The 26,710-nt window shown below is 52.9% G+C and overlaps 1 protein-coding gene across 11 annotated transcripts in view; it reads right to left on the bottom strand.

Annotated features, from left to right (window-relative positions):
- Positions 1-26,710, bottom strand: part of IQSEC1 (IQ motif and Sec7 domain 1) — a 162,719-nt gene that overhangs the window by 78,668 nt on the left and 57,341 nt on the right. Inside the window, exon 1 of one of the 11 annotated variants that reach the window (XM_021069399.1) lies at positions 9,520-9,605. The exons of 9 other annotated variants lie outside the window; for them this stretch is intronic. The gene's annotated coding sequence lies outside the window, so the exon portion shown is untranslated. Of the gene's footprint in view, positions 1-1,986; positions 2,077-9,519; positions 9,606-26,710 lie in introns of those variants that run through there. One more of the 11 variants, XM_021069401.1, reaches the window with a different exon arrangement.

The raw sequence follows: 26,710 nt of genomic DNA, 5'->3' as shown, positions 1-26,710 counted from the left end.
CCTTTGCCAAGTGCACTTGTATAGTGCACAACTTGAGCATCTGCACACTGGCAGTGTCTGGAGCTCTGCCTCACTGGGTGACTGTGACCCTTGGTTCCTGCCACCTTCTGACACCAATGGTGGATCCTGCTCTTCCTTCAAGGGGCCAGGGAGTCCTGCTGAGGCCTAACAGTCACGTATGCAGGGTATGTTGCCACATGTAGCCACCAGCTGCCTTCCTTTCTCAGACGCTGGGAGAGATGAAGCCTTGCACCCGCCCGCCCCGCCCCCCGGGGATTTACATGGCAGAGATAAGACACCAGCATGTGGCAGGTCCAGGAGTCACAAAGCCACAGGGAACAGCGGACTTAGAGCTGACTTCAGCTGCCTCCCGTAGCACCATCAAAGCTCAAGAAGAAGGCAGTGAAAACTCCAGCCCACATCACGGGCTTCTGCCCAGGTGGGATGGGTGAGGTGTGGCTTGTTGAGTCCTCAAGCAGACAGACCCTCAGTGCTCTCACCAAGGGTAACACGTATACCAGCTGGGGGCCCAGAGGAGCTCAAGGTCACCCAATGCATAACTGGCAGCCAGAATGGGCCTCAGCCAGGTCCCCAGACCCGGATCTGCTGGGCCGGGGAGGAGGTGGAGCTGGTCTCCAATTGGGGCCCTCAGTGGGCACAGAGGGACCGTTCTTTGCTGCTCAACAGTCCCCCTGTTTGTCCCGTGCCAGGCTGCAGCCTCCCTCCAGTCCTGCTGACGAGGACAATCTGGTGCCAGCATCCACAAATATGCGTGCCTTCTGGAGGGAGGCAGCCATGGGCTCTCCAACCGAGTGGGTGGATTTAAAGGCCCAGAGGGAAGTCACAGGATGGGGGTAGAGCAAGCTGCCGGGTGGTCTCTTTAAAATACGCAGGGAACAATTACATACATAGGCGCATTTCTGGCCAGATACAGAAAAAAAAACACTTGCCATGTTTGCTCTGGGGAGAGGGTGGAGTCGTTTACATTGTCTGCTCCTATAGTGCTAAGCATTTTTTACCACGTGCCTCTATTTCCACAGCAAATATGAAACTCATAGGAATAGGAATATAATGAAATGAATATGAATATGAGGAAACTCATATTCACAGGAATAAACGCATTAAAGAGCCCAGGAAGAAGAGAAAAGGACAGGAGCTCAGAATTTCAGAGGACGCAGTGAGCTTAGGTATGACCTTCCCTGTGAAAACAAAAGCTAAGTGCCAAGGGCCTGCTGGGAGCCTACTGGGAAGCCCTTGCAGGCAAGGTGGCATTTCAGAGTGACCTGGAGAGGTGGGGCCTGTTACTCTCATCCCCTAGGGAACAAAGGAGGAAGAAAAAACAAAGCCCAAGTCTTAGCCACTAGCTGGGCAGAGGTGGGCCCCAACTCGCCTAGAGACCAGAGTCCTGGGAGAGCCCCCAGGAACCATGGCTGCCTCAGAAGGACGGGGTCTTCAGGCAGGGGACCAGCGCACTGGCAACTTCTGGTGTCACGCAGGCCAGCTGCTGAGATGCTGGGGGCTGCCCTCCCAGCCTAGGCCCCAGCTGGAGCCTCATCTATTAAATGGGCACATCATACCCATCTTGCAAGATTACTCAAGGGGAGGTTCCTGGCTCATAAAAGGTGCTCAGAACACACCCACTTCCTCCCTGCTTCCCTGCCACTGTCAGGAGAGGAAGGCTGTGACCAGGTACTGGGTTTGCCTGGGGAAGGGTGCGAGGGTCTGGAGGGCAGGTAGGGGTTGGCAGTGACACCTCCACCCACCCCTCCCGCCTGGTGGGCAGGCCCTGGCCACTGAAGAGGACAGAATCTCCTGGCAGCCGGTGGGCAGGTGTATGTGCTTGTGGCTATGAGCTCGGGTGACCCTGCAGCAGCCTGAGGCCTCTACTGCACAGACCTGGGTGGAAAGAGCAAGTGGGGCAGGGGCATTTTATTTCCAGACAGAAGTTCCCAGAGCTGGGCAGGGCCTGTCCTGGCCCTCTCTTACCTTGTCTCAGTTCCCCGGCTGGGGGCCTCCCGCCGCAGAGCACGCAGCCTCAGGGGCCTCTGGGGGTCTCCTCTGCAGCCGGTGGAGATATACTCCCTTGGCCCTCCCCTGGGCCTGTGCTATGGCCGGTGTGGGTCATAAGCCCTGAGCCCCTACTTAATCCGCCAGAGCCCGAGTCAGCGCCAGCCGGACACGTGACAGGCCCCACAGACCTGTTTGGCAGGAGCGGCAGCTGGTCCAGTGGGGGAGGGCTGTCTGCCCTGCCCCCAGGGGCTGTCCCTGCTGGATCTTCCAGCCCAGAGCTGTGGTCCCAGGCCTCTGCCTGCCCTCGAAAAAAAAGGTAGGAATACAGGAGGAGGGGCGGGCAGGGAAGGTAGGGAGCACACAGCAGGGTGGGAAATGGGGTGTGGGGGTGTGTGTGGGAGTGAAATGGGACCCTTATCTCACACCATACACTATCATCAATTCCACAGAGATATGAGATCTGTAAAAGGTGAATTCATGAGCACAGAGTAGGAAAGAATTTTTCCTTTTCTTTTCTTTGTTCTTTCTGTCTTTTTTGGCCCCATCCGTAGCATACAGAAGTTCCCAGGCTAGGGGTCGAATCGGAGCTGTAGTCTCGGGGCTACATTATAGCCACAGCAATGCGGGATCTAAGCCTTGTCTGCCACCTGCACCACAGCTCATATCAACGTTGAATCATTAATCCACTGAGCAAGGCCAGGGATTGAACCTGCGTCCTCATGGGCATTAGTCAGATTTGCTTCTGCTGAGCCACGACAGGAACTCTGGAAAGGATTTCTTAAAACATACAAACCATTAAGAATAAAGTGAAAGAGAAATGTGCATTAAGAACCCTGAGGTTAAGCTGTTCATTCCAAGACGCCAGGAAAAATGAAAAATGTGAGCTATTTCCAACATACAGAACTGACAAAGGATTGGCATTCAGAATACCAAAAGAATCCTCTGAATCCACAAGAAAATAAAAAGACAGGCAAGAGGCTTGAACAGTCATTTTGGCAAAGAGGAGATCCACATGGCCAAGAAATATACACTAAGTGCCCAACTCCATCAGCCATCAGGAAAATGCAGATTCAAACCATGACACACCCACCAGGTGAGCAAAAATGGGGTGCCGGTGAGGGGGTGAGACAGGATGGACAGGCTGCAACTGGCTCTGCTTTAGGAAACCAGACATGTGCGTCCTGTACCGTGAGCTCAAGATAGATGCCGCAGAGAAGGCTATCCAAGCACTAGGATGCAAGCAGGTTCAAGTACACAGCCCTGAGCTGAAGATGCCCCACATGTCCATCACAGAGCCCAGATTGCTACACCACAGCCTCATGCTGCAGTGGGTGCCATACATCATGACGAGGACAAGCCCTGGCTACTATGGCTTTGGGGAGAAGGAGCCAAAGCCTGACAAGTATCTGCAGCCTAAGTCTATGTGTAGACAGCTCAAAAGTAAGAACAGTCATGTAGAGTTGCTCAGATAGGTGGTCAGACACTGAGGACAAGAAGAATGGTATTATTACAAAAGCCAGGATGTTGAGCATCTGAGGGGCAATGTTTGCAGAGGAGCCCAGGGGGTGGGGTGGGGGCTTCCAGCAGCGCCATGTCTCTGAACCTGGCCAACGGTCCCATGTGCGTTCCTCTTATTTTCCTTTAAGCTGCTGCGTATCTGTTTTTTCCTTTCTGTGTGACAGGTTACATGTCACATTTGTTTGTTTATTTACTAACTTATTTATATCTAGGGCCACACCTACAACATATGGAAGTTCCCAGGCTAGGGGTCGAATCGGAGCTGCAGCTGCCAGCCTACACCACAGCCACAGCAAGTGGGATCCGAGATCCTCGACCTACACACAATGCTGGATCCTTAACCCACTGAGTGAGGCCAGGGCTTGAACCCGCATCCTCATGGATACTAGTCGGGTTCATTTCTACTGAGCCACAATGTCACATTTAGAACAGAAAGGTATGTGTGGGACAGGCAGGGACCCCGACTGTGTGGCACCACCACAGGGCGGTATACCCCAACATGACAGACATCCCAGCCACACAGGGCATCTGAGCTGGAGACGCTTATCTGCTGTCTCATTCACAAATGAGAACTGAGGATCAGAGGCAGGAAGGAACTTGCCCAAGTCTACACAGCAAGTAGGAAGCCATGACCTGAACTGAGGTCTCCCAGAGCCCAAACGAGGGCTCCTTCAGTCTCTCTCGTGGGAGAAGTGTTCCATTTCAGACCACCTGAACACCAACCACAGTCTTCTTTTTGGCCCTTAGCACTCTCTGAAGTTGTTTGTTTGTTTGTTTGTTGCCTGGAAGGCAGGGTGTTTTGTCTGTGTGGCTCATGGGCTATCAGAGTAGGCATTCTGTAAATATTTGGTGAATGAGAAAATCAACGGAGCTGGCATTTTCTATTTGGACATTGAGCCCTTAGAAATATTAGTAGCTTCTCAAGAGCCCCCGAGGAGAAAATGGAAACTAGCTGTAAGACACTGACAGACTTTCCAGAACTACTTCACAACCACCTTAGGAGGTTGGCCCTATCATCTCTCCCATTTTAAAGAGGAGGAGACTGAGGGTCAAGGAGGTCCTCAGCTGGTCCACACACTGAAACCTATCCGGATCTGTTGCTTCAGCCCCTCTGGTCCCCTCCGCCCTGCCCCCAACCCTTACACCTTCTAAAGTGTTCTCCAGACACTTCCAAACTCTTTCTGCTCGGGGAGAGGAATGGACTTGGCTCTGGGAAGGAAAAAGCAATGAGTTCAGCTCTCTGGCCTCGGTGTGGCCGACAGTGACCCCAGTGCTCAGGGATTTACTGTAAGACTCTCAATTTCCTTCCTGCTTCAGCCAAATCCTCAGCCCCTTGGCTAAGTCCAAAACCTGGTCCGAGTTCTGAATCTGGAAGAGCCAAATAATGACAGGTTCCCATATCACCCCTGAGCTATTGTCTTTATTACAACACCCTGGCACTTAGCATTTTTCCTGAACCTATATTACTATCCTGATAGCTTTCACCAAGTCCTCAGATAACAATTTTTTAAAGAAGAGGTCATTGGTTCTGGGAGTCCTGGGGCTACGATGGCGCTTCAGGGCATCAAACTAAGCAAGACATAGGACTCTCCTCAGTGTGCACACCTCCAGTGACAGGAACTCACTACCTTCTTTCTTGTTTGGATCCACCTCAGTTGAGCACAACAAAGACTCACATTAGCCCCTGGTGCTGGGACCAGCAGGTGCCTCAACCACTGTTCTGCCCTCAGGGAATGCACATTCTGGTGAAGGAAGAGACAGCATCACTCCTACAAGACTGCCTTTTAAGGCAGCGGCATGCGATTATTATTAGAGAAATGAAAGTCAAAGCTACAATGAGGTACCACATTATACCATCCTCAAGAAGTCTACAAACAATAAATGTCAGAGAGGGTGTGGAGAGAAGGGAACCCTCCTACATAGTTGGTTCAAATTGGTGCAGATACTATGAAGGTTTCTTCAAAAATTAAAGAGAGAACTACATCTGATCCAGCAAGCCCATTCCTGGGCATATATCCAGAGAAAACTGTAATTCAAAAAGATATATGCACCCCAATTTTCATAAGTCGCACTATTCACAATAGCTGAGACATGGAAGCAACCTAAATGTCCATCAACAGAGGAATGGATAAAGAGGATGGGGTACATACACACAATGGAATATTAGTCAGCCATAAAAAGAATGAAATAATATCATTTGCAGCAACATGGATGGACCTAGAGCTTATTGTACTAGCCAAGTAAGTCAGAAAAGGAAAAGACAAATACCGTACAATATCCTTCATATGTGGGATCTAAAACACTGCACGAATAAACCTATTTATGAAACAAAAACAGACTCAAAAGATATAGAGAACACACTTGAGGTTGAGCGGTGGGGGAGGGAAAGACTGACAGTTTGGGATTAGCAGATGCCAACTAGCATATATAGGATGGATAAACAACAAAGTCCTACTGACAGTTTCTGACATGGCTCAGCGGTAATGAACTCGACTAGAATTCATAAGGACACAGGTTCAATCCCTGTCCTTGCTCAGTGGGTTAAGGATCTGGCGTTGCCGTGAGCTGTGGTATAAGCTGCAGACTTGGTCCGGACTCTGAGATGTTGTGGCTGTGGCATAGGCCAGCAGCTACACCTCTGATTAGACCCTATCCTGGGAACTTCCATATGCCATGGGTGTAACCCTAAAAAGACACAGACACACACACACATCAAAGTCCTACTATATAGCACAGGAAACTATACCCAGTATCATGTGATAAACCATAACAGAAAATAATATGAAAAAAACATGTATATATAACTGAATCATTAATTAACATAGAAATTAACACAACATTGTAAATCAACTATACTTGAATTAAAAAAAAAAAAGAGGCAGCATGCAAGCCTCAACTTCATGTATGGAGTTATAGGTTCCCACTGTGAGCCCTTCTATCTTGGTCCACAAGGGCCATGTGGATTCACAAGCTCAGCCTGACTCTGGGCACCTGGTCTGAGTACCTGTCTGGAGAAGTGCTTCCCCAGGCTGTCTGGACCCACCAACTGCCCAGCGGTTGAGGACCTGGGCCCAAATCTCAGAAAGGACTCGGGGAAAGTGGAGGGTGGGAGGGTGTGGCATTCTCATTGGCTTCTGCTGGCCCGTGGGGCTGACGTCACTGTTTTGATGTTATTCTTCTAGAGTTGAGTGGATGGGTGTGTGGTTTTGCAGATGAAATGGGATAATACAAGTGAGACCCCATGGCACTGTTCACTGGGTTTGAACATGCTGCCTCAATAGGCACATACACTCAGTTCTTCCGAGACTCACTGAGAACTGGGCTGCCCGTGTGTTGCCCTTCCGAGCCAGCATGTGCTGTTCTGGCCCAGGGAAGAGCCCGGGCATCGAGGGGGGCGTGTCATGAAGTCAGGCCTACTACCTGTCTGTACACCGCCACCCTCCCCTGTTCAGTGATCATGGGATCCTCCAGGGGAAGACAGAGAGATTGGGGCAGGCTTTGGTGAAGAGATGATGTAGATGAGTATAGGCTGAACAACGGTTTCTGGAGTGCATGGGTAGGGGAGCATGTCTGCAGGAGCAAGGTCAGGCAGGGCTGAAGGCTGGGTCCAATGGGAAGGCACTTCGCAACACTTCACGGTGGCAATGAACACAAGTCTGAGCAATGGCAGCATGTGGGACCCCAGGCCTCATGCAGGGACCTTCTCCAGAGCCTTTATACAGCCTCTTTCATACGAGAAACATCTCCCAATAGGAGCAAGCAACCCCGTTCCCTACCCCTGATTATGAAGGATGGGGTGGGGAGGGGGGTGATGAATATCTGGTCAACCTTCTCACCTGAGACCAAAGTCATAGCCTCCCTGACCAGTTAGTACTTAGCTCCATTCTGCACAGCCCAATGACAGGGTGCTTACTACAGAGCAAGGGATGGCTGTGTTCTTCCAGGGACACTTAAGTGCTTAGCACCCCAACAGAACACTGGTTGGAGGAACACTGAGGACATGGATGGCCCCAGTTCTAGCTTGGCCTTGGCAACCACTTTTCACAGTGGGGCAGGGGTGTGACTGAAATCCTGGGTGGTGTTGTGGGGACAGCAGCACAGGGTGAGCAGAGAAGTGGCTGGCAAGGCAAGCAGCTATGGGAAAGGGTGGCAACTCTGGTCATGGGTCTCATTTACTTAATGTTTGCATACTTACTGCACAGGAGCCAGAGTCCCTTTCCTTGTCCCTCCACTGCAGGGACCTGTCCAGGGGAACACTGAGTCTTCTGAGCATTCCCCAGGTAGTAGCTCCCCACAGACGGCTGCACCAATGCAGAGATTGGGACACTGGAGTGCTGTGTGACCTCAGCATGTTCCTGCCTCTCTCTGGCCTCTGTTTCTCCATCTCTAACAGCAGACTGGCCCCCAGACGTGCCCTCCAAGGCTGAGACTCCATGGCTGGGCCATGGGCACTGTGTCACGCTGAACAGTGCTTAGCTTGTACTTTCTGGCTTCTGGTGGGATCTGGGGCTGCTTCTCTTCCTCCCTTTCAAACTCAACTGCTGCACTTGGGCTCCCTGTGAGGAGCCAGACATAAAGCTGGGGTCAGGGGAGGGTGGCCAGAGGCCACTCCAGCGTCACCTTCGTTCAGAGGTGTTCCCAGGGGCTGCACAGGTCGGCATGCATGCTGTCTGGTGGGGCTAACCACAGAGCAGAGCGGTGGTTCCTCAAAGTGAAGGCCACGTGCCTCACTCCCTCACCGCCCCAACCAATTACAGAGCATGCCCAGAGCAAAATGCACAAAGCTGACCAGGCAGAGCTGACTGCTGTTCCCGGAGTCTCCTCTCCTGGACAGGCCCGGGGGAGGGGACACCCACTCCAGTCTTTCTGCTCCGTTTGTTCCAGGAACAGATCAGCTGTGACAGTGTAGAGCTTGGCGCTTTAAAGCAGCCACTGCCTAGCAGAAACTTGGGAGGGGGTATTTCCCCATGACTGTGGGAGCAGGGGGATAGCTTGGCCACTCCTCTGTCAACTCTCCCTGCCTCAGCACAGCCCAGAGGCAGCTGGTTTGGACAGGGCAGGGGTTTCCTGCACTCAGAGCCCCCTGGTCCATGAGGGTTCCGCCTGAGGCTGGCAGGTGGAACAGAGTCCTAACAGCCGAAACAGCCCTATGGTCACTTCTCAGATCCCTGCTGCCTTTGGCCCCAAGTGGGCCCCAGTACGAAGACTGCTGTGGCTGCTCCAAGCCCCAAGCACAGTCTCTAAACGGACTCCCTCCACAGCTGGGTATCTGACACAGAGGCCCCCCAAGACTAGGAGCCAGCTTCTGCCCACGTGGTAGTGGGAGGAGGGGCTGCCCAAGGTCACGCAGGGGGTCAGGGGCAGGGCTGAATTTGGGGCCAGTCCCTGCAGCCCAGCCCAAGACCGTCTATCTGGCTCCCAGCGAATTCCTGAGATGCCTCGACCTCCCGCCCGCAGGCTCCGGACCCTGGACCCGTGGCAGGATTTCTCCACGGAGAGCTTGGAGCAGGGGGGGAGGGAGAGAAAAGAGAGGGAGCTGGAGGGAGGACAGCTTTGTCCTGCGACCCCCGGGTCCTGGGTTCACGTTTCCCAGCTCCGACGAGGCAGCGAGTGTATAGACGCGGAAACGAACACTCCCCTCCCCCAAGATCCCGCCTTCCGCGTCCGCAGGATTCCGGAGGAGCGATCCGCAGAGCCGCGGAGACTCCATCTCCTGCGTCCCAGGGAGCGACACCGCAGAGCCCCGGTTCCGAAAGCCGGGAGCCGGCGCCCCCGCCCCATCCCTGCCGGCGTCCGACCCTGCAACCCCGCGGCTCGCCGCGTTGCTGACACTGCGGCCTCGGCCTCCTCCCGGGCTCGGCTCCGCCAAGCCGCCCACGACCCCCGCCGGCTTCCCGAGAGCCGCTCGCGCGTCGGTGCAGCCACGGACCCCGCCGACCCCCGGGCGCACCGCCCGCCGCCGCGCGCCCCCCTCGCCGGCCCGCCTCCTACCTCTCGGGGCGGCCAGCAGCCTCCGAACGCTCTCCGTCCCCGTCGCCCCGCCGTCCTCGCGGCCGGCAGCAGCGCGGCGCAGGAGGGGGGGCCGGGCGCGCGAGAGCCGGAGCGCCAGCCGGAGCCCGAGCGCCGCCGCCGGCTGGCCTCAGCGCGCCGTGACCTTGGCGTGCGCGGCCTCACCGCGCCGGGCCTCAGTTTCCCCGCACCGGGGTGTGGGGGCGGGGGGACGGTGAGTACGGTGCCGCCCCGGCCGCCGACGTCACCTAAGCCCGGGCCAGTCGAGGGCGCCCGGGTCGGTGGGGCCGCAACGGGGACGGGCGGGGAGCGGGTTCGCACAGCCCGGGCTCGGCGGAGGGGCGGGCGCCGTAGCCCTGGCCTTTCGCTCAGACTCCCCAAGAGCCCCTATAAACATCCAGCAGCCGCAGGCCAGTCCCCGGCGGCCCTCCCACCCCAAGAACTGCAGTCCACGCCGGCCATGCCCTGCCCCCTTCCCAAAGCCTCCCCAGTTCTCAGATGAGAAGACCGAGGCCCAGAGAGGGGTAGCCACTAGCCCAGAGTTGCACAGCGTGGTGGGGAAGGTTCTAGGTCCCTTCCAGGACGCCCGCTCCTCGCAGTTCGTGGAGGAGGGTCCGGGCCTGCCGGCGGCGCCCCTTACCCCACAGCAAGCATTGACTCAGCACCAACTGAATGCTGGGCACCGGCCTCAGTGGGCTGGCAGCGGTAGAGCGTCGGGTGGCGCGGCTTTGGAGAGGGACCCAGCCCATGGGGAAGAAGTGGCGCAGGCTGGAGAGAGGCTGGGCCTGGGAGGGGGGAGGGGGGGTTCCACGGGGACAGTACCCAAGGAACAAGCACAGGAAGGCGCGCTTCCGGGTGTGGAGGGGAGGTTCTGACAGCCCTCAACACCAGATTAAAGAAGGCTTCCTTGCGTGGGAAACGGGGAGCCCCCGACCAGGTTGGCGCAAGGGCGTCAGCAGTCCCGGCCAGGTTTAGGACGCGCCCCCTAGCGGTCAGAAGTGGAGAGGCAGGAGGCCGGAGGGCTAGGCTGCAGTGGTCCAGCGGAGAAGCCGGGCGAATGATGTAATGATTAGTCAGGAGACTGGAGTATCTGCCGGCCCTGCCACTGTGGGTTGTGTGACCTTGGGCAAGGCACTTCCCCTTTCTGGGCGGGGGGGGGGGAGCCTGATTTTCAGCTCTGTTATCTCATGACACTGGATATTGGAGCTAGGTGGGGAATAGGCAATGGACCCTGGGAGGAACAGGCAGATCAGGAGTGAGAGATGGACATTTCACTCAGCACTTTATGAGGCTTATTTCATTTACTTGGGGTGGAAACTCTTATCCCAATTTCCCAGGCAAGGACACCACAACACACAGAAGGTAAGTCAACTGTCCACACTCACTCAGCTGGCTAAGTGGCAGGGTTGGGGTCTGAACTCAGGCCTGGGAACCTGCAGAGTCGAAGTGGACTGCCTGACCACCTCAGTCACCAGTCTTGCAGCAATTACAAGGGGAGTTCTTGTAATATGCAAGGTGCTGGTGACAGGCCGAGACGGAGAAGGAAGGGTCCCTCTCCTGGGGGGCCTTCCCCACCATGGTGGTGCCTAATTGGTGCTCACAGCAAACAGGACAGTGGTCCCCTGGGGGGAATGGGCTTTCAGGGCCAGGCATGAGCCCCCACCCCACACTCCGAGTTAATTTTATAATTTCAAAAAACTTTTTAAAAGGAGTTCTCATTGTGGCTCAGCTGATTACAAACCTGACCAGTATCCATGAGGATGTGGGTTCAATCCCTGGCCTTGCTCAGTGGGTTAAGGATCCAGCATAGCTGCGAGCTGCAGCACAGGCTGAAGACCTGGCTCAGATCCCTTGTTGCTGTGGCTTGGCATAGGCTGGCAGCTGCAGCTCTGATTCGACCCCTAGCCTGGTTACCTCCACATGCCACAGATGCAGCCCTAAAAAGCAAAATAAATAAATAAATAATAAACAAATAAAACTGCTCTGCTAGAGAAGCCGAGCCCTTTTGTTGTGAGCCCCAGGAGCGAGATACTTGGCTGGCAGGATGGCAGGTAAGGGACATGGGAGAGGAAGGGTTTTAGAATCTGTTCAGCCTGCCCTGAACCACCACCTTTCTGAGCCACGTTTGAATTCCTCTGTAAAACAGGACTGCTGATTAAAACAAACAAACAAACAAACAAAAACCCCACCTTGCCTCCCCTCAAAGGCTGCTGTGAGGATCAACTGTGATAATATGTGAAAAGGTTGTATAACATGCACTGTATAAATATTTATGCTCCCAGAAGTCATGAAGGAAAATACTGATAAATTTAACTATATATAAACGACAGCTTCTAAATGGAATAAAACATACCACAAAGTAAAAGAAGACAAATTAAAAAGAATGTCTGCAGCACATATGAGGGAAGTTAATTGAGGAAAATGAGAGGAAAGTTAATTTCCCTGATGCATAAAGAGCTCTTGCCATCACCCGGAGAGACAGGACCAACCAATGAGAAGAAAGAGCAAAGGATATGAACAAGCAGTTCATGGAGAGACACTCAATCTCACTTGTAGTTAAATGCGTATTAAAGGAATACAAACCGAAGCACAACACTCTGGCCGTTTTTGGTGTCTGCCAAGTTGGCAAAAATGGATCAGTTCAATGATACTTTTGATGTTGAAGGTGGGAGGAAAGGAGGACACCCCAGGCATGGCCAGGTGAGGTGCAAGGTGGTGTGGCCTTTTCTGGATGATCTGGCAAAGCATGCTAGCATAAAAACATAAGGACAGTGCACACAGCCCGGTGTGTCAGAGTAAGTGAACAGAGAAGGGAAACACCTTTGCTGTCCAAAGGAGGCGGGGGTGGGGGTGGGGGAGAGCTGGCAGGAAGACCCCCTAAGGCTGTGACTTCAGGGTAAGATCTCCAGGATGCATTTCTGCTCAAAGATGCAGGGGACAGAAGACTGTGGATGCTTCAACCCCTTCTGTGTAACTGTAAAAGGTTATACATATGTGTGTACTGGGGTCTCCTAATTCTCCCCAAAAGGATACCCACACACCCAAACAAGCTGTTATTGACGGCTGCCTTTGGGGAGATGGTGGGGGTGTGTGAAATGGGTGTGGGAGAAGCTTTCCCTTTTCCTTTTATACTTTTCTTTGGGCCACGCCTACAGCATGCAGAAGTTCCTGGGCCCGGATTGAATCCATGCCATAGCTGTAATCAGAGCCACAGCAGTGACAGTGCAGATCCCTGACCCCTGAGCCACCAGGGAACTCCTTGTTTTACACTTTTTTGAGGATTAGGTGGCTGTTTAAAAGGTCACCAGGGGTCATCTGGACATAGGCATAGGCTCATGGGCCAATTACATCTTTTTCTTTATGTGCCTTAAAAAAAACCCTAAGTAACTGTCTTTAAAGTGAGTAAAAATGACTGGATTCTCATTACCTAAAGTGCACCAGTGTGAGAATGCTGAACAGATGACCATGACCATACATCTGTATGGTGGAAACCCATGCAGCAGTCAAAAAGGATGCAACGTCTGGACATGACTGATAAGGAACAATCTCCAAGGTATTTTGGTCAGTGGAAAAAGCAAGTTCTGTGCTGGGTATGGTGCATTGCTTTTATGTAAAAAAGAGGGGAATACAGAGCACATGCTGGCTCTTGCATGTGTTGTCTCTGACAAAGATGCTCAAGAACTGGCACAGCGGTGCCCTGGGAATGGTGTGGAGAACTGGGGGCTGGGTGGGTAGGAGACACTTTTCACTGAAATGTTCCATTTAAATATTTTTTCTGCTTTATGCATGCACTACCATTTTTGAGAAATTGTGGAGACTTTTTTCTTGTTTGTTGTTTTTTTTTTTCCTTTTTTTCTTTTTAAGGCCACATCTGTGGCATATGAAAGTTTCCATATGGTTGAATCAGAGCTACAGCTGCTGGCCTATACCACAGACACAGCAACGCAGGATCCGAGCTGTGTCTGTGACCCACACTGGATCCTTAACCCACTGAGCAAGGCCAGGGATCGAACTGCATCCTCATGGATACTAGTCTGGTTTGTTTTCCCTGAGCCACTATGGGAACTCCAAGAAATTATATTTTAAAAAGAATCATTTCTGAGACTGGACGAGGAGCTGGGGGGCTTGCTCTGACATGGGCTGGGGCTCACTCCCTGTGTGACCTTGGGGTGGGTGGTCTTCCTCTGAGCCTCAAGGTCCCCTCCATCTAGCGGACAGGAAGCCCGAGATAAGGCATAGGCCGAGGCTCCTTGCAGCTCTGACGCCATACCAGCCCTGTACCATTCCTGCTGGGAGAGCCAGCCTGCCATGGAGTGCTGCCAGGGGGGTGGGGCTACCCGGCCTTGGACTGTGGTGGTGGAGGCCGAGGGTCAGCTGCCTTGGGCTCATAGATTTCGTGGCTTCTGAGCCCCCACCAGGCTGGCCGCCACGCTCTTCGCTTTTCCTTCTCCCGCCCACAGGGTCCTGCCCAGAAACTCCTGGTTCAAATTTCCTCTCTAGATCACTCCTGGCAACTGTCCTGTCTGTCTGGGTTGGAGGTCAGACCCATGGAGCAGGGAAAGACACAGCATTGGGTACCCACGTGGGATGGAGATGCCAGTGAGAGAAAACCTCCTGCAGGGGGACCAAACCATTCACCCTACCCAGGTATCAGCCTTGACCTCAATCCTGCTCCCTCCCTCCTTCCCACCCCTAGTCATTCCCCAGAACATTCTATGGATCCCCACTGCCCATCAAACCAAGTAGACTCTCTTCAGTTGGACATTCAAGGCTTTGTGCTTTCTGGCCTCAATTTATCCTTTTAGCCCTTCCCTCTATCCATTATTGACCCTTATTTATAGCAACTTTCAAAAATACAGGTTCAGTCATTCCCCCCCCCGCCCCCCGTTCAAAACCCTTCTATGGCTCCTGGTTTCTACCTCCCTGCTTCGCTCCATCTTCAACTGCTTCTCCCAAAGTCCAGCTATACTTAAGTTCTTCTGAATGCACCCGAGTGCTGTTTCACAACACAGAGTATTTGCAGGTACTGTTGCCTTGGCTCCTCAAATGTATAAAGGATTTTAACAAATTAGTAAGAAAAAACCATGAACAACTCAAACGTATCTTTAAGGGGGTAGTTCAGAGAAAAAGAGATACAAATGACCTATAAATGTACAAAAAGACATACACTCTTACCTATAAAGGATCACATGTAATATGATGAGATACCACTTTCCACCAACGGGGCAAACATTCCTAATGCATGCTTTTTGCCAAACCTGCCCTTTACATCCAGTTGCAAAAATGTCATCTCCTCCAGATGGCTTGGCTCCCACAGTGCCCTGGGTGTGCATCCTGAGACAGTGCTTAGCAAAGGACCAGGCACATAGTAGACATTCAATAAATGTTAGCTATTAATAACAAAAAGAAGCACTGCCATGCTGTTCTGTAACCAGCAGCTAACGAGTCTATTCACCGTCCAGTGTTCCCAAGGGCAAGGATGGAGTTGGAGTCATCTCTGACTTGCCAGCATCAGCACAGTGCCCACAACAGAGCTGTGGTCAGTGGATGCCCAAGCAATGGGGACAGGTGAGGCAGAGGGAAGGCAGGAGCTGGGAGCCAGCCCTGGGGGAGGTCTCCACTGGGAGAGGAGGCGCTGCAGAGGATGAGGAGCTGGGATGCAGGGCACAGCCCCAGGCTTGCAACGAGCACATCCTTTGCAGGCGGTGCCCCCCTGTGTCAGGCAGGTGCAGTGCTGGGCTCTCTGCCTACACTGTCTCTGTCACTTGCTCTCCTTTAAGATGGTGATGTCCCCTCCATTTCACAGGTGAGAAAACTGAGGCTTGGGGGGGGGTGCTGGATGACTTCCTATGCTGCTCTTGTTTACTTCACATAGCCTCTCTGCCAGTTTGTGGGCACTCACAGGTGCATGGCTTTCCCTCCACGGGCCTCTACTTTCCCATCTGAGAAATGGCTCTGTAGTAAGTGTATCTCAAACTTAAGGACTGGTGATTCTCTGAGAATACAGTTTGCGACATTCATCAGTCCCACTTTAAGGAACACTGCATCCAAAGTTAAATGCTACAGGGGAGGGCTCCTTGATGTCTCCGTGTTCACAAACACAACAGAAAAGGGCGCCGCAGAGACCAGGCAGCAGACCTCAGTTTTTAGAGTCATCCAGGTGATCTGGTATGTACTTCTGGTAAAATGGGGGAGGATATTCATCATAAAAATTAAAAAAAAAATTATTGTCTAATGACCTGAGAGAGAATGGATGTTTGTACATGTATAACTGAATCACTTTATTGTACAGCAGAAATGATCACAACCTTATAAATCAACTGCACTTCAATAAAACTTTAAAAACGGAAATAATTATTGTATCATGGGCAAATGATTTTTGGCAAGACAATTCACTGAAAGGAAGAATTTCTTCAATAAACGACACTGGGACAACTGGTTATCCACCCAGAAAAGGCTGTATTTGGATCTTTACTTCCTATTAGACATAAAAATTAACTCAAAATAATCAAAGAACTGAATGTGAGAGTTAAAACTCTATATAACTCTTAGAAGAAGAAATAGCAGTAAAACTTTGTGACCTTGGATCAGGCAGTGGTTCTTAGCTATGACGCCAGAGATGCAAGAAATAAAAGAAAAAAAATGAAAAGTTGAACTTCAGCAAAATTCAAAACTTTTACACTCTGCTTCAAAAGACATGAAAAGAAAGTAAAAAGATAAGCCAGAAGAAAATATTTGCAAATCATAAAACCAAAAAGAGGATTGTATTTAGAATAGAAGAAGAACTCTTGTGATTCAATAAGAAAACAATACAATTTTAAAAGGGGGAAAATGTTTGAATAGACATTTCACCAAAGGAGATCTGCAAATGGCCAATAAGCATGCAGGAAAGATGCTCAACATCATTAATCATCGGGGAAATGCAAATCAGAACCACAGAAGGTACCACTTCACAGCCACTGGGACTGGACCACTAGAATTAACAAGACAGTCAATGACAAGTGTTTGAGAGGCTGCGGAGCAACTGGAACCCTCATCAGTGCCAGGGGGAATGGAAAGCGGTACAGCCACTTTAGAAAACAGATGGATATTTCTTGAAAAGTTAAACGTAGAGTTACTATCTGACCTGGCATTTCCACTCCTAGGTATCTACTCAAGAGAAACGAAAATATATGTTCAACATAAAAGCTTGAATGTGGGAGTTCCCTCCCTAGCTCAGCAGTTAACGAACCCGACTAGTATCCATGAGGATTTGGGTTCAATCCCTGGCCTTGCTCAGTGGGTTAAGGATCCGGCATTGCCATGAGCTGTGGTGCAGGTCACAGATGTGGCTCAGATCCTGCATTGCTGTGGCTGTGGTGTAGGCCACCAGCTATAGCTCTGATTCGACCCCTAGGCTGGGAACTTCCATATGCCACGGGTGTGGCCCTGAAAAGAAAAGAAAAAAAAAAAAAAAGACCGCTAGAAGAAAAACTTGAATGTGAATATCCCTAGCAGTTTTATTCATAATAGGCAAAAGGAGGAAACAACCCAAATATCCATCAACTGGGGAAATGACACAAATATCCACCAACTAGGGAAACAACCCAAATACCCATCAATTGGAGAAACAACCCAAATATCCATCAACTAGGGAAACATCACAAATATCCATCAACTGGGGAAACAACCCAAATGTCCATCAACTGGGGACAATAGATAAACTGGATATGGTCTATCTGTACAGGAGAATCTTGTTCGGCAATAAAAAGGAAGGAAATTCTGACACTCACCACAGCATGGCTGAACCTGGAAAACATTAGGCTGAGTGAGAGAAACCAGTCACAAAAGATCATTTACTGCATGATTCCATTTATATGAAATGCTCGGAAAGGCAAATTTATAGACAGAAAGTAGATGTGTCAGGGGCTAGGGGTGGGACAAGATAGTGTAGCAAAATAGACACAAGGTTTCTTTTCAAGGTGATTTAAAACGGTTTAAAATAGAATCGTGTGGAGTTCAGTTGTGGCTCAGCAGTAACAAATCCGACTAGTATCCATGAGGGTATGGGCCATGGTTATGTAAGAGAATGTCCTTGCTCTGAGGAAATGTATGCTGAAGTATTACTTGGGAGTAAAGGTCACCAGTTTGCATGTTTGCGATGACCTCTTAAATAGTTCTGGGAGAAAAAAAATGTTCTGGTGAGAGTGAAATTTGGTGAAATGTTACTTATGATGAATTTGGGTGAAGGGGACATGGGAGAATTGTCTTTTTAATTCTTGTACTTCTTCAAGATTGCAATGATTACAAAATAACTCTTACTACTCTTAAAGAATCCACATGCAAACATATAATTGGGTGGAATCCAATGCATAAATCCCCTGAGAATAATTCTCCCCCAAAGAGAAAAGGCACTGATCTAATAGCAAACGCATCTGCCGGAGGGTGTGTCCTTGCTCAGGCATGTCTGCAGGACCCGCCCAAAAGGAGACATAGCCCAAGCCTGTGTGTGCCAGAGCCTGCATCCACCTACCCAATGATATTTATTGAGCACCTACTATGTTCCTGAAATCAGCCCTGAGCCGGACGCACACAGATCCCTGCCCTGATATGCAGGTGCTGGGGGGTCCTGCAGGAGGCAGGGATGGAGGATGGGATGTTAGGGGGCACTTTGCTCCCCTCCCACCACAAAACCCCAAAACGCTACTATGTGGAGACCCCACGGCTCAGGAGCTGCCCAGAGCCTCCATCATTTCCTAAGCTGGGAGCCCCTGAATCCTTTTAGGGGATCTCGCATCCTGCATGCACCCAATACCACTGCTGGGAGACCAAACAAATACTACGTTTCACACATTAGCATCTTTCAAACCAAAATAAACAGTGTGAGGTGAATAAAATTCATAGACTTCGGATTCGTCTAAAATGGGTTCTCAGTGGCTCACTGTAATTTTTCAGTCATGGATACTAACCCTGGTGTGTGGAGGTGGGGACATGTGTGTGGGATTTAGGGTGATGAAGAGGCACCCTCCCTTTACTGGATAAGCCTGGTATGCACACATGGAGACTGCCCCCTTCATGGATGGGGACAGGGTCCAAGGGGCGAGTGGCAGGCCCTGGGCTCCCACCTTAGCAGTCTCCGGGGCCTCTCTGGCAGCCCTGCCCCCACTCTGGCACCCCGTGTTTCCAGCCCGCCTGCCCCCACTGGATCAGGAGCCTCTCAAGGGCAACAACTATGAAGGGGCTGAGTCACTTCTGAGTCCCCACAGGCCAGTCCTGGGCCTGGGTGGCCATGAAGGCGGGGGTGGGGAGAAGGGGGCTGGGCTGGGGCCAGCTGACTCCTGAGCCATTGCAGTGGGGCTTGGCGATCAGTTTTTAAAAAATTTTTCATTAGTTGAAACCCAATAGCCACCTATGGCAGCAGCCTCTGTCCTGGACAGTGCTGCTTCTGGAGGCTTAAGGGAAACAGAGCAGAGGCGACACAGAAGGCAAGCGTCCACATTAGACCCCCTCCATACCCGGCTGGATCTAGGGTCCCCTCCCCACCACAAAGGCTGGAGTGCCTCGGCAAGCCTGGCCCCATCTGGTCTGGCTTAGGGACACCAGCTCAGTGGGCACAGAGCTCCCTGCAGGGCGGGTGCACCGACCAGGGACTCCACGCATCACGGGCAACAGAAGCATACTTTTCGAGGGTAATTTTTAGCTCTGCATACAATGACTTTAGAACTAGCTCTCCTGTCCCCAACCTTATAAGATAGAAACCCAGCAAATTCTTTTTTTTTTTTTTTTTGCTTTTTAGGGCTGCACCCATGGCATAGGGAAATTCCCAGGCTAGGGGTTGAATCAGAGCTACAGCTGCCGGCCTACATCACAGCCACAGCAACGTGTGACCTGAGCCATATCTATGACCTATACCACAGCTCACGGCAACGCCGGATCCTTAACCCACTGAATGAGGCCAGGGATCGAACCCACAGGCTCATGGATACTAGTCAGGTTCTCAACCCGCTGAGCCAGAACAGGAACTCCTGGAACTCAGCAACTTCTAATGATACATGTGCTGTGACTGCACAATATGGCCCCCAATTCCCAGCATCCTGGAATCCAGGCCCCTTCACATCCTCCCACAGATGGGGTCTGGCCATGTGACTTTCTTTGCACAAGAGAATAAGACAGGAGTGAAGGTTGTGCTAATTCCGAGGCTGGACCTCAAGAGCCTTGAGGCTCCCCCTTTACCCTGGAAAGAGGCTTTCAGACACCGTGGAGGCTGGCTGCCCACTGGGGCCATGTGCAGGGTAAGCAAGGTGTCCCGTCCAGCCACGTGAGCCAGCTGACCCACCAGCTGAGTGCAGAAAGAGGTCATTCCTGGGGACCAGCGGGATAGCACAGTCACGCACGGCAGGAGCTCACTGCTGTTGTGCCACTATGTTTGGGGGGTGTTATTACACCGAACACTAAACGAAACACGAAACAGTACACTTATCATGAATGAGGCCGCCTGGGGGCTGTCACAGCCCACACCCAGCCCATGGTCCCTGGAGGCAGAACGAGGGCCTTAAAGTGTTCCCTGGAGGGTATCCCCCCCTCCCCAAGCCATGTCCACGGCCCCCGGGGGAACACATCTGCCCTTTAAACAGAACAGGGACATAAGTGGGTCTAAGCCTTTGAGAGATGGAGGAGAGTCTGATGGGGCTGGACCAGTTAGGCACAGACGGCTTTTGGGTTGGCAGCACCCGGGACATTGCAGGTGCTCAGCAGACATTAGCTGCACTATTTCTAATAGGGTAACTTGCTGGATCCCCTCCTAGGGCGGGAAAGGAAGCTGTGGGGAGGGGGCACCCAAGCGTCCCTGGGTTGGGCATTCCATTAGTCCCACCACTGACCCCTGGGGTCATGATGTGAAGGCCATTTCCCAGGTAAGACAACTGAAACCCAGAGAAAGGAGGTGACTTGCCCAAAGCCACACAGCTCGTAGGACAGAGAGCTGGATCTTGGGCCCAGGGTCCTTGGGATCCACAGCTGTCCGCTCATTCTGAGTTTACTGTGCAAAGAAGGACCCATCACAGTTGACATTCATGCACACCTGTGAGGTGCCAGGCACTGGAACTTGCAAGGTTTTTTCACTTGCCCCCTCAGCAAGGTCATTAGAGGTCCATGGGGCAGATGTGAAACCAAGGCCCAGAGTAGCCCTGCAGACTGCCCTAGGTCACACACTGAGGCAGCAAGCCATCAAGGACTCAGGCCTCCAGACTCCCCCATGCGGTGACAGAGAGGTTAGAGTGGGCTGTACCCCACTGCCTCAGTTTCCCCTTTGTGCAAGGAGGCTGTGGGGAGAATGACCTCTAACACAGGGCGATGTCACTGGGGAGGCGGGGCTCTGCCTTGGAGATCTCAGGGCTGAAAGGGGAAGTGAGGAGAGGCTGTTTCCCCATACCACCCACTCCCCACCCTGGCCATGTGCCAGGGGTGGTCACCTCCCTTTGACCACTTCCTCCGGAAATTCCCCCGGAAGTGCCCTGTGCCCACGGCCGGAGCATAAACCCAGCCTAGAGGCCCAGGAGACTCATACCTCACATCCTCCTGCTCAGATGGCCCTAAGCAGACATCAGGAGGCACAATAATGTGTGTGTGTGTGTGTGTGTGTTTGTATATACATCATTCCTGTACATTTTCTCTGCTTAAGGAAATGTCACAGAAAGACTAGGCTGGCAGGATGTCGGAACAGGGTCTTCAGACACCCCACAGCCACATCTCTAAGGGCTTCCTCCCCCCCTGCCTGCCTGGACTGGCCTCCTGCCCACCCTCTGCCTCCAGTCCACAGTCCACTCTGGGTCCTGAGGCGCCCTCTTCAAACCCAGATCTGACTACTGTGAGGCAGTGGGGCAGATGGCTAAGAGAGTAGGCGTCAGGTTTGAGCCATTAGCTGATGGCGTGACCTTGGGCAAGTGACTGTATCTCCCTGAGCCTCGGTTTTCTCATCTTCAAAATAGGGATCCCGAGAACCCTACCTCTTGGGGCTGAGAGGAAGGGAAGACACACATCGTCAGTCTGGTGGCGATGCTGGATGTCTGTGCCTGTCCAGCCTTCATTCTTACTTCCAGGAAGCCACCCCCATTCTTTGGAGGACCACCCTCCTCCACTCTTCAACTATCTAATTTGTGTCCACTGACTCCATTCCTAACTTGAGAGTATCCCGTCCCCTCACCAAAGGGATGGGTCCAGCGATGGGCATGTGACCCAAGCCTGTTCTGGGAGTTCTGCTGGAACCCACTTCTGGTGGGATCATGAGCTATCAGACCATTGTAAACCTGGACCACTGGGGCCATCAGGAGCAGAGACTGCCTGCAAACAAAGTTGTATAAGAAGATGGAGACACTAGTGTCTCTGACATACAGTTTGAGCCCCTGAATCAACCTGTACCTGAAGCTCCGTCTGTTTCAGAAATAGAAGGCTTAAGCCAGTCTGGGTTTTCTTCTTACTGGCTTTTATTACTTACACCCCTAAGAGTACTGGTTAACCTAACCTCCCTGATGGCTCCTCTGTGCACTTGGGCTTCAGACCACTGCCTTCCTTTTTGGCTTCAACTGCCTTTTTGGCTTCAATCTGGCCCTCATCCCTTCTGACCCCATGTCCCCCACCACTGACCGCTACTCCCCAAACAGCGTGGGGACACAACCTACAGAGTCTACCTGCCCACCTGCCTAGGTCTACTCACTGCAGACCACACTCCAGCGTTGCCTCTCTGGACATCCCTCCTCAACACCCACTGCTCTTGACCACATCCCTAGGGTGCAGTGCACCAGCGTTTCCTTTTATCTGGCTGGCTTGTTTAGGTAAAGGACACTGTGGCAGGACTTAGGATTTGACAAATTCAACTGTGGTTTTAACCCACCAAGCGCATTTCTGGAACCTCAGGTCTGACCAGCCTACTGTCTGCCCTCAGGGGGCTTATACCCTGAACCAGACATTTTCCCATGTGGTTCAAACCCATGGTTTGCAAAAACGATAATTTGAAAAATGTTACAGTCAAACCAAGAACGGTAGCTTTACTCAGGGACAGTAATCACTGACATTTACAGAGACACTGCTGTGTCATTACACATGACACACTGTAAGTAATGTCCTTTAATTCTCACCTTCCTCAGAGGAGGAAAGGTAAAGAGAGCTGCCCAAGAGGTCACAGCCACCAAAGGGAGAGCTGGGATCTGAGCCTCCACCTTCCTGCTCCCACCCAGGCTCTTCCTCCGACGTTTCTCTGCCTCATGTGAGTGAGTACATGACAGGGGCAACTTGGAAGCAGTTTAAAAATTCACACCTTAGTAGTTCCCACTGAGGTGCAATGGGATTGGTGGTGTCTTGGGAGCATTGGGACGCAGGTTCGATCCCTGGCCTGGCACATTTGGTTAAAGATCTGGCATTGCCACAGCTCTGGCTTAGGTGACAGCTGTGGCTTGGATCTGATCCCTGGCCCAGGAACTCCATATACTGCAGGGAGGCCAGAAAAGAAAAAACAAAAAACACTCACTGCTTAAAGGTCAGAACCAAGCTGATTTCTAGGCTGCTCAGGAGTGGGTGGCTGTCCACACCCTTGTCCACACTCCCTAGGGCGTGGGGGTCTCTAGCTTCACAATTCTCGCCCCGCCTCTGGCTCTGACACTCCCCTGTTTTGTAGACACCAGGTTTCAGATTTACTGTTTCCTGCTGGTGTGATCGCAGACTTGATGCTTAGTCTGCTGGGAAGGTGTTTCAACACACAACTGTTTTGAACATGGCGACTTCCCCATATGACCCTGCCACGGGGCAGCCCAGGAGCCTCTAGATGGCTGAACAGAGGCCACCGAGCCCAGCCAGGGGGTGAGTCACACAGTCTAAGTTTGTGGGGAAATACGCCTGACTGACTGAGGCTTGTTCTGATGGAGCACCTGGTTCATTGTCTCACAGCCTTGAAGCAGGGCCATCTCTCAACCACATGCAGACCCTGTCACCCCCTCACCCGACCCAAGCACCTATCCTGACCTCCGAGCCTGGGCCGGAACCCCAAGAACCCAGCACGGCCAAGTCAGCCCCACGCTGTGCGGGTCTTGAGCCAACCCGAGCCCCAGACTGGACTCCGGCATTCCTGCTCCCTCACTTCTTACTCCTCAGTCCAACTCCTATGCTTTCAAAGACCAGCTCAGCTGCCACCTCTTCCAGGAAGCCTTTGGGGAACCTGTCTGCCTGTAAACTCTGACGTTCCTCCTTGGGGCTCCCACAGAGCTTAGAGCTCATCCTCGCTCAGCTCTGACTGCCTGTGTGGTAACTTCCTCTTTTCCAGTCCCATCTCCCTCAGGGCACTGCTAACCTTCCAAGACAGAAACAGCGTGTGGCTCACCATAGCCCGGCCCCTGTAGCTGGCCTGTGGCAGGGGTGGGGAGCACTCCCCACAAACCAGGCACAGAGCCAGAGACCCACGTGGAAAGGCTCAATAGAGAGGAAAGCAGGGTGAGAGCTGAAAAGTCCAAACCCATTACATAACTTTAACTCCTGGATCCAGCCATTCCTGAAGCTAGTCAGCCTTAGGGTTTTCAGTTTCATGAGCCAGTGAAACCCCATTTACGTGTAAGCCTGTTTGATTTGTATTTATCTGTCACTTGCAGGTAGAAGATCCTCTATTGTGAGGCTCAGCGATGTGACCTGACAGACAAGGTCACACGCCCAAGAAAGGAGCAGGGTGAGACTGACACTAAAGTCTGGGCTCTCGGCCTGCTTCAGTAGCCTGACCACAGCCCAGCGTCCAGGCCCAGCACTCTGGGTATAGCCTGGACACCCTGCTCTGTATGGCCACAGCCTTCTTGTCTCTCCTAGGAGCAGGTGATGTCACACTGAGAGGGATTTCTGGGCACTGGTTTGGTCATCTATCAAATGGGGCTAACCTCCTTCACAGACTCTTGGTGAAGGTCAGAGGGTGCCTCACCTGGCCTGCCACATGGGCAGGCCTCAGGGAGTGGAGGCTGCAGTGTGGACCCGCCTTCCTGCCCTCACCTGGCTGACAGCCTGGAGATGCTGTGCTCAGTAGACAGCTGCCCCTGCCCAGGGGCCACATGGAGCTCCACACACACCCTGTCCGTGCAAGGCCAGTTTTCTACCTTGGCAATGACCCCACTTCTGGGCAGGGGTCTTGAAGGCCGAGCTGCTCCAGCTTTCTGATGGTGGGAGCGGGGGTCCTGCACAGCCCTTGCTAACTCTAGGCTCAGGGAATGGGCTCCGAGGAGGATGAGGCTGGCAGGCCTCCAGGAGATGGGCAGGCTGGAGGCCTCCGTGTCCCAACCCAGGCTATGCCGCAGGGGAAAGGCTCATCTGGAAAGTATCTAGGGCCCCAGAAAACTCTCGCTCTCTGAGGACTGGGTCGGGCTCTTCAAGGTGAAGCAGGGATGGGCCACAAGCTTGAATTTATCTGGCGACCATGAAGCAGTCTCCTTTTGTGTTCAAGCAAGTGGAGGCTGACCAGGCTCACACAGGCAGGGTTGCAGTGCCAGGACCCCAGAAAATGTTGTGGACCCTAACATCTACACAGCTGTGACAGATCACTCGGCTTGTTTGTCCCTTTTGCATGCCTGGAGACAACACAGTGTTAGACACACAGTAGTTGTTCAACAAATGTTTGTTGAATGCTTGAATTGATGAATGAGTGAGGTACTGAGACTGCCTGGGGTCCTGGAGTGCTCGGGCCCCTAACCCCATTGGCCAGTGCACAGGTAAAGGACATGAGGCATTGGAAGGGACAGCAGAGGCGCTGCCCCAGAGTCCCGCTGGCCTGGTTCCTGATCACACTCCCTGTACCTGCCTGGCTGGACTGAACAGCCTTCACTCAGAAAGGCTGGCATCTGCCTGGCCAGGATCCCCAGCTATGTCCTGGAGCCCAACAAAAGCAGGTCACTGATGGAGATGCCATGCTGGGGGCTGGTGCCCTGGGCTCAAAGCAGCCTGGCCACGGGTCCTGCCCTGGCCTGGGCTCACTGGGGCCATCAGAGGGCTCTATGGGTGGGTCCGAGGAAGCTTTGCTGACCTAAGCTTAGTGAGCAGCCCTGAAGCACTCACTCCTGTGGCCAAGCTTCCCACCCCAGTCCCGGCTGCTGGGGACCCAAGGGGCAGATGGCACCCCCAAACTTAGGACTGGAGTCTGACTCAGTGATGGGGTCGTCATGGGATCATTCAAAGCCCTCTCCCCAGCACCCCGGGCAGAGGCTGCAGGATGCACTGGGGGCTAGACGTTGCTTTGGGTTCGAGCCCCAGCTCCCCAACATACTCCGGCTGGGGGACACTGAGCAGACACCCTAGCATCTCTGGGTCTGGGTTTGCACAGGGCCAGTGGTGATAGCCATTCACCTTCCCAGGTGGCTCTGAGGGTTTCGGGGGCGAGTGAGAGGATGCGGTGGGGAATCTCCCTGAGGGGCAGGTGGCTCAGGTCCTCCTCAGCAAAGGGGGTTTCCCGGGAGAGCCTCACCAAATCCCTCATTCAGCATGTCCAGAGCTGCCCGCTCACCTGGGACTGTCCCCCGGGTGCTTCCCACCCCAGGGACCTTCAGAACCTCAAGGTTCCATTCCAGGCCACTTCAGAAAAAGCTGACATTGTTGGCAGGTCTGGGAGCTCCCGAGGGGGCAGGCACTGGGCCACTACTAAGCTGTTGGGGAGACCTCTTGGCACAAAAGCTGACCCTGATGGAATGACGGGCGAATAGGAACCTCACCTCCCGGGGCCCGGGAGAGCCTCCCGCCCCCTCGCCCTAAGCCTCCAAGCACTCAGTGTGTGCAACCGTGGCTGAGGGGCAGCCTTGGGAGAGGAACCTGTGCCGACCACGCTTCAGGGGCCAATGGGGCCTCTGTTCACTGGCTGTGCAGTGGGCGTGGGCCAGCCTCTCTTTCTCAGGGGGTTGCGGGGGCCCCCAGCAGAGAAGCAACCAGCTGGGGTGGGCGGAGGGGCCCCGAGTCCTCCACCAGGGTGTGGGGCTGGTCTAAGGCCCAGGGGAGCTGCGGCTGCCCTTCCAGGCAGCTGGGCGGCAATACCTAGGGCTCCCGGGCCAGGCAGGCCACACCCTCTGGCAGAGAGGAGGGCCCAGAAAACAGTCCCAGGAAGCAACCAACCCCGACGAGACCCCAGAGCCCCCACCACAGCCGCTGCCCCCACGATCTATTGGCAGCCCCCACGGGTCGCTCAGGT

The sequence above is a fragment of the Sus scrofa genome, chromosome 13 (genome assembly GCF_000003025.6).
Source record: "Sus scrofa isolate TJ Tabasco breed Duroc chromosome 13, Sscrofa11.1, whole genome shotgun sequence".
Classification (NCBI taxonomy): domain Eukaryota; kingdom Metazoa; phylum Chordata; class Mammalia; order Artiodactyla; family Suidae; genus Sus; species Sus scrofa.
Note: the sequence above shows the minus strand (reverse complement) of the source record. Positions and strands in the feature narration are given on the sequence as shown.